Raw genomic sequence first — 8803 nt, forward strand, 5'->3', positions numbered from 1 at the left:
TGTGTGTGTGTGTGTGTGCGTGTGTGCGTGTGTGTGTGTGTGTGTGTGTGTGTGTGTGTGTGTACACCACCTGTGTATTGCTGGGTCTGACTGCCAGGGTTTGAGTTTGGGTGTTTGCTTTTTCTGATGTCTGTTTTATGGATCATAGTGTTCATAACTACCTACTTACGTGTTTTGCTTTTGAGAACGTACTGTAGGTTGGCTATCAATGACCTTGGAAAAATCAAATTATCTTTAAATTGCCAAGCCAGGTATGGGGGCATACACTTGCCATGCCAGCACTTGGGAGACAGAGGAAGAACGATTGATATATTTTCCAGATCATCCAGTGGTACACAGCAAGACCTCCCCCCCCTTAAAAAAAACCAACCAAACAAAAAAACCAGTAGGGCTGGAGAGATGGCTCAGTGGTTATAAGCACTGGCTGCTTTTCCAAAGGACCTGAGTTCAATTCCCAGCACCCACATTGGCAGCTCCCAATTGTCTGTAATTCCAGTTTTAGGGGATCTGATATCCTACACAGACATACATGTAGGCAAGCCACCAATGCACATAAAATAAAAATAATAACAATAAAAAGTGAAACTATAATCTTGGGAAGCCAGAGGCTAATACAGGAATTTGCTGTTAGTTTTACGGCAGGTGTGGACTTGCATAATGAACTCCAGGTTAGCCTGAGTTACAGAGTGGGGCACTCTCAAAACCCTGATATTTTTGAAAAACGTTAACAGCAGTGGCCTGGCAAGGCAGCTTAGGGAAAAACCTTTGCTGCACAAGCCTGATGGCCTGACTTCAGTTCCTGGACCTGACATCCGGAGGAGAGCCAACTCCTGCAGTTTCCTCTGACCTCCACACACACGTTTCACAAAGTGCAATAATAAATAACATCTTTTAGGGCTGGAGAGATGGCTCAGCGGTTAGGAGCACTGACTGTTCTTCCAGAGGTCCTGAGTTCAATTCCCAGCAACCACATGGTGGCTCATAGCTATCTGCAGTGGGATCTGATGTCCTCCTCTGATGTGTCTGAGGACAGCAACAGTGTACTCACATAAATAAAAATTTTATAAAAAAATAATAAATAACATTTAAAAACTAGTATCTGTGTGCGGGGATGATGACTGCCCTGGGGTGGTTTTGATGTACTGCGGTCTTACTTCAGCTCCATGCTAACACCATGAAAGGACTCTTGCCAGCTCTGTCTACCTGCAGTCCGAACATTCTAAGCCTGGAGCAACCAGAACGCCCTGTACTACATAGCCCTCACCTCGGCTTTCCTCCACCTCCCTTTGAGATCTGCTGGCTTTTTGCCCTTGAGCTGACCCCATCTTTCCGAGTCCGGGTCAGGACCCAGGTCCATCTGCTAACCTAACTAGGTCTAGACCTGAAAGGAAAGGCACTATTGAGCCCAGCCTGATTATGGACAGATAATAAACACAGCTAGCAGCAGTTCTGTGGCCCCCATTTCCTGTGTTGTTGGCCTTTGAGGCTTCTAATGACACTGATCTCATATCAACTTCCCACGTATTGCAGGAAGGTGGGTTTGACATCGATGAAGGTGTTTATTTCAGAGCCAAGAGCAGACAATTGCAGGTTCAATCTCACCTGGGAGCTACCAGTGGATCCCCGGAGCCAGTCACCGTCTGGCTTTTAACACATCCCAACAGGAGCATGAGCAGCACAGATGTAAAGGTCACTTACTGAATGTGATGTCTAGGCACCCTTGGGGTTGATGACATCGGCTGGCCTTGTAGAACCAGCATACTCATGGTTCTAAGCTCCTGGACACAGACGATCTAATGACTGAGACGAGGGCTCAGTAGACAGGAGGACGCTGCCGTTCATGCCTCAGCACCTCCTGGGCTGGATGCCTGTACATACCCTCTAGATCCTAAGTCCAGTGTGCAGTAGACGTTCAGACACTCCATGCGGAGGACACGGGTCATAGCTTCTGTGTCTCATCCCGGAGACTGCGGGTCACAAGAAAGATCTCATTGCCTAGGAAAATCTCTTGAGATCGAATGGAGGATTCCTGGACAGGCCTCAGATGATGGCCTAGGGTTGCCTGAGTGAATGTGGGGCCTGGGAAATTACCTGAAAGAATGTTATATGCCACAGACATTGGCCAACAGCTTTGTGCGCTAGCTAATGAAAATGCATAAGCCACAAATGATATTAAAGTTACCAGAAATCAAAGGCTGCTCTGAAACCTCATCAGAGGCAGTTGGACAAGGTGTGGACTCAATAAAGTGTTACCAGAATGACCAACATGAGAGATGCTATCCCAGAGACTTCCAGGTGACCACGAGATTTAAAGAGGGTCCCACACTGAGAGCCTTCAACCTCATCAGGAAAGCATGCCTTTCCACAGGCAGGGGAAATCACCACAGCAAATACTCCTCAAAGCCTCTCCCTCAAACACTCTTTCTCTCACCTACACTCTGTACACCCTCCCTGTCCCCACTACCTGTCCCCACTAGTCCCTTCCCTTCCTTTCTCTTTCCGGTGAAGTCAGACGGGTGTGTGTGTGTGTGTGTGTGTGTGTGTGTGTGTGTGTGTGTGAAGCATCTACTGTGCCCACTAGTCTACCCAGCCCTTGGGCAGTCAAGCAGAGACAAGGCTGCAGCTCCCCACTGTTCCTCAGCCAGCCTGGGGGTGGGGGTGGGGGTGGGGGGCAAGAATGAACAGCAGATCAGCAGCACTGAGAAGATGGGCTGGTTAAATTGTTAGTGGAACCACAGCCCACAAAGCAGGCCTTCACCTGCTCACTCAGCATAACTAGGGTGCTGTCTGCTAAAGTTAAAGAATCTGCTAGGCTCCTGGATAATAGGAGTAAGTGTCTGAAATACAATGAAATTACCAGTCATACCGAGAAGTGCTAGACCTGGCTGAGAAAGATTAGGCCAACATCAAGGTGCATCCGAGGCTAGATTTCAAAGTAGCGGTCAAAAAATGCTTTGGCAAACAAATACAAATTCTCTTGAAGAAACAGTTGATAAACCACCCAGAAGAAACAGAGACTGCAAGCTTGGAAGTATGCTGATAGAAGTTTAAAGTCGAACCTTCCTAGGAGGCTGGTGTGATGGTCAGTCAGGAAAGCATGTGCCCTGTAAGCACAAGGACTTATGTTTGATTTATGGAATTCATGTAAAAACGGTGGGTGGAGTGGCTCCCACTTGTAATACTAGCACTGGGCAGTGAGAGTGCCAGGGAAATGCCATCTAACCAGTCTGAACGGCTTGGTGGGCTCCAGGCCAGTAAGAGACCCCATTTCAGAGGAGGTAGATGGTGATCCTAACATGGAAGGTTGTTCTCCAACTTAACATGCACACACACACACACACACACACACACACACACATACACACACACACACATGTGTGTGTGCCCAAAGACAAAAATCCTCCTAGGGCCGGGCGTGGTGGCGCATGCCTTTAATCCCAGCACTCGGGAGGCAGAGGCAGGCGAATTTCTGAGTTCGAGGCCAGCCTGGTCTACAAAGTGAGTTCCAGGACAGCCAGGGCTATACAGAGAAACCCTGTCTTGAAAAACCAAAAAAAAAAAAAAAAATCCTCCTAGGAATTTTTGACAGCAAGGTGGATGTGGCAGAGGACAGAACTGGTGAATTTACTTACACACCAATAGAATTCATGCAGACTGAAAAAAATAAGATAAGCTTTAGGCATGGGGACCTGCAGACCCTAACAAGCACTCCAACATATAGATCACTAGAGCACCAGAAGGAGAAGAGGAAGAGAAAGGTACTAGATAGCATTTAAAGAGATGATGGCTCCACACTCCCCAAATCTGGGGGATGGGAAAGATAGATTTATAGACACATGAAACCAAGTAAATAATATCAACCAGAATCCACAATGCAGGCTAAGAGAAATAAGCCACACACACACACACACACACACACACACACACACACAATATTTCCTTATTTCATTTTTTGTAGAATCTAAAAGATGAAGAGACAGGAGTACAGAATGGACCAAATATATAGAGATTGACATCAACTAGATGTGGATGTGAATGAGGAGGGGGAGGAGGAGGAGGAGGAGGAAGAAGAAGAACAGGAAGAGGAAGAGGAGATGGTAGTTAATGGTTCTAAAAGTCCAGCAGATGGATGGAGACCTGGAGTACAATGTGTGGATGGTGGGTCATAATAGTGTTCACTATTCAGATTTTTATGGAATGAGTGGGTTGAAGCTGTCTTCACACACACACTGAGATGGTGTACATATTAGTGCATTTCTACTGATCACTTTGTCTCATCACATGTATGCCTTGAGTGTGCACAATTTATTTTACTTTAAAAATTCATAACAAGAAATAAAATTTTCTTAAAACTAAAGAGAAAGGGGGAAAAAAACTACAAGGAGCCATTGGGGGAATTCTGGGTCTTGTATGGGCACACAAGAGCTTGAATGGCAGTGGTTTGTATGAAGCTGTGAAAGGTAGGACAAAGCCAGGTCCTCTAGAAGAGCAGTCAGTGCCCGTATCCACTGAGCCATCTCTCAAGCCACATCAGGTACAAAAATGAAATACCCCAGAGAACAGTAAAATCACCCATTTTATCATAATTACCAGAGCATCCATTATAATAATGGGAGGGAGGGTTAAATTCAATTGTACTAAACATATCAAGATAGAATCTCTGAAAAATGCCAACCCATAGAGGAGTAGAAGACAAAAATAGGAAAACCAAAAATTAAATGCAGCAAGCTGAAATAAATAGGAAAACAGATTTGCCCCAACACACTGTAATTTCCTTAATACATAGGTGACCAAAGTACACCAGTCAAAATACTAGCTGGCTGACTAGGAATAGCCCAGCCACATGCTAGTCACAGGAAACTTCAAATCAGTCTCGCAGGATGGTTGAAAATCAAAAGGTGTAAGAGGGGTAAATTATACAAACATTAACCAAAGCCGTCAGGCACCACTTGCTGGAGGACGATTATTTTACTCGCCATCTAGTCAATAAAGTACTTGCCCAAGACAGTGATAGAAACAGTTGGAGTGCCAGTCAGGAAGAATGTAGAAAACTGAACAACAAAAGCTACCGGCAGCTTCTGACTGACACGTAGAACAACCCACAGAAATAGTGAACTTGGGCATTTCTCCAAATCCTCATGGAATGTTCATCAAAGTAGATCAAGCTGCCAGACAGACAAAATTCAACAAATGTATGCCCCACAGCGTCTGTTCTTGTACAGTAATGAATTATCCTTGAAATCAATAAAGTGCCATGGCGAGGAAAATCTCTGTACACACGGAGGATAGAGAACACTCTTCTAAGCAGCAGGGTTTGCCTGGGGCCGGGGGAGTGGGCAAGGAAGCCTGGGTGTCTTACATAGAAATAAAACTAGCATCCATGCGGTGTAGCTAAAGCAGTGGCCAGAGTGAAATTTATAACTCTAAATGCCTGTACTAGAAATGAAAGGTCTTACAGCAATGACTGGATGTGGCCTGCGCTGGGCTGGGCACCACGGAGGCCTACCACCCCAATCTATGCATTACCCACCCCACATACCGGATTCTTTGTGCTCCCTCATTGTTGTATGGGGCTTGAGATGAACCTCCTATTTGTAAACATTTCAGACACCCATTTAAAGAGTCTTAGAAACATCTACCACCATTTCATGAGTTACAGAGGCTTCACAGTAACATAAAGAAAGGTAATTAAGCTTTTGGCTATCCACTTCTTACTGGACGAGCCCTCAAGGCCGGCAGTGTAAGGAGGCCAGGGCTACCCGGGACAAGTGAGCTCATCTTTCATCCACCCGCTGTGCTGCATGGCCAGCATCTCTCTCCTCCTGCAGGACTGGCTCATCGGTGTAATGAACGTACTTTTCCAGCCCGTTATGGAGGGCAAAGATGGATAGGGAGAGTGTCCCTGTGTCGCTGAAAGCTTCCCCACTTTGACAAAGAACATTCAGACCCTTGTTCGGTGCATGCGTCTCTGTAGGGTAGATACTGGAGTTTCATGCACCATGCCAGGTCTCCTGGGCTCTGACTCTACATTGAGTAGATTAGAGTCTGTAGAGCAGACTCGAGCTAAGTGCCCGCTGTTTGCTAAGTGCAGGGCATCACCATGGTTGATTGGTTTATGTGTCCAAGCTGCCACCCACTGAGAAAAGTTCCAGGAATCATTAGCCTGGGCACACACATGTATGCTTCCCCTCCATCTGGGTGAGGATATGACCTTAAATTCTAAGTCAACAAGAATTTCCTCTGTGCTCTGAGCTGATACATCTCTAACCTCCTGCAGTGACAACTGGCTTATGATTAACTTTTTACAGGTGCAGTGGCCCTGCCTTCGTTTAACGGTTCGAAAACAGGAGAATGGCCTCCGCTTCTAAGGCATGAATAGTGGTGGTGGTCATGCTCACTGAGTGGCTTGCTTCTCGGACTATCTTGGCAGTGGCCCAGTCTCCATTCACAGACCACGAAGGTTAGGGCTGTGCCTTGGCCACCAGCAAAAGGAAAAACACAAAGAATGTGTTGTTTCACACTGCCCTCTTTACACCCCGCTTTGCCGCCCTACTTTCTGTCTCAGGACACCCAGCAAGGCAGCAGAGGATGCTGCAGGAACTCAGTGCCTGCCTCTTTGTCCACACACCCTTCTGGGGCTTCCCCCAAAGTGCAGGCTGCCTTCTAATGCCAAGAATCAAGCAAAACCTCCATTACCAGTGTGCCCTCCTTCCTCTGCCCCCAGCATTGAGCCAGCCAGTTGTTGAGAATTCAGTGAGGCAGTCCTGCCCCCTAGTGGCTAGCATAGCTTCCTTCAGCAGGATGTCTTTATAATCTATGTAAATTGTTGCCAGCTTAGAAGGGAGGATCTGTGTAATGGCAAATATTAGTTCCCTTAGAAAAGTGGCTCTCAACCTGATGGTCACGACCCTTTTCACAGGTGTCGCCTATCAGATATTCTGCATATCAGGTATTTACATTAGGACTTATAACAGTAGTTAAATTACAATTATGAAGTAGTAAGGAAAATAATTTTACGGTGGGGTTGGGGTCACCATAACATGAAGAACTGGGATAACAGCACTAGGAAGGCTAAGAGTCACTGCGTTAGAGGATAAAAGTATAGTTACTGAAGCCCTGTTGCTTATGGCCTGGGTCGGACCTGAACTTCATGGCAGACCCTGGACTTAGAGCTCCCTGGTTATTGTCAACTCCAGGCCTCGGCTCTCCTGTTAGTCCCAGATGAAACCTGACTGGGCGTGTGGAAGTCAGGAAGACAATCAAATGAGTGTGGGGGGGGGATGTTTCCAACAAGTGGTATTATCACCCCAACTGTGACAGTAGTTGCAAAAAATTCAACGTTCAGACTGAAAAACCGAGATAAATAGTGTCACAAATAGTCCAGTACCATCTCTAGGGGAGTTCCCCCAGAACAGAGGTAGCAGACACTAGCTATCCAGGATGGCCATCCTCTGCTACATATGCAGCGGGAGCCATGTGTACTACTTGGTTTATGACTTAGTCCCTAGGGTCTGGTTGGTGGATGTTGTTGTTCTTCCTTTGGGGTTTCGAACCCCTACAACTCCTTTAGTCCTTTCTCTAACACCTCTATTAGGGACCTTGCACTCTGTCCAATAGTTGGCTGCAAGCATTTGCCTCTGTATTTGTAAGGCTCTGGCAGGGCCTCTCAGGAGACAGCTATATCAGGCTCCTATCAGCATGCACTTCTTGACATCCACAACAGTGTCTGGGTTTGGTAACTGTAAATGGGATGAATCCCCAGGTGGGACAGTCTCTGGATGGCCTTTCCTTCAGTCTCTGCTTGTACTGGCTAGTTTTGTGTCAACTTGACACAGCTGGAGTTATCACAGAGAAAGGAGCTTCAGTTGGGGAAATGCCTCCAAGAGATCCAGCTGTAAGGCATTTTTCTCAATTAGTGATCAAGGGGGGAGGTCCCCTTGTGGGTGGTGCCATCTCTGGGTTGGTAGTCTGGGATTCTATAAGAGAGCAGGCTGAGCAAGCCAGAGGGAGCAAGCCAGTAAAGAACATTCCTCCATGGCTTCTGCATCAGCTCCTCCTTTCTGACCTGCTTGAGTTCCAGTCCATCAACAGCAGTATGGAAATGTAAGCCAAATGAACCCTTTCCTCCCCAACTTGCTTCTTGGTCATGATGTTGTGCAGGAATAGAAACCCTGACTAAGACAAATTGGTACCAGGGGTGGGGTATTCCTGTGACAACCTGGCCATGTTTTGGGGAGGACTGTGGAAGGACTTTGGAACTTTGGACCAGAAGATCCATTCGGTGTTAAGAGCTCTGTCGAATGTTGTGTAGGAGCTTGGAAGATAATGTTNAGAACAGTGCAGAAGATGGAGGCCTGGCTTATGAAATTTCAGAGGGAAAATTAAAGACTTCTTTTCAGGGCCATTGCTATTTTGGATTGTGAAGATTCTGTGGTTCTGGTTAGCTTGGGCTGAAGAATCAGCTGTGATTAACAAGATACCAGAACTACTAAAGCAAAAACTTTGCATTAATGGGACTATTGATGCTGGTTAGCTGGAGCTAAGAAATTAGTGGTAATTAAGAAGAGACCAGCATCATTGAGGTGACATCTTCTCGAAGGTGTTTTTTTTTTTTGAGAGCACAGAAGCTTGTTCCAGAGACAGCCAAGGTTGTACCTTGTGCTGTGGCTGGCCTTGGTAATGTGTAAGAGTTACCCAGGTGGTACTACTGGTTTTGAAGGCATGAAGGGGTCATGCAGAGCAGCTGAGGCCATGGAAGCACTGTGAGAGGCCATGGAAGGCCATTGGTGAAGGTGCAGCCTCA

The sequence above is a fragment of the Mus pahari genome, chromosome 13 (assembly GCF_900095145.1).
Source record: "Mus pahari chromosome 13, PAHARI_EIJ_v1.1, whole genome shotgun sequence".
Taxonomy (NCBI): domain Eukaryota; kingdom Metazoa; phylum Chordata; class Mammalia; order Rodentia; family Muridae; genus Mus; species Mus pahari.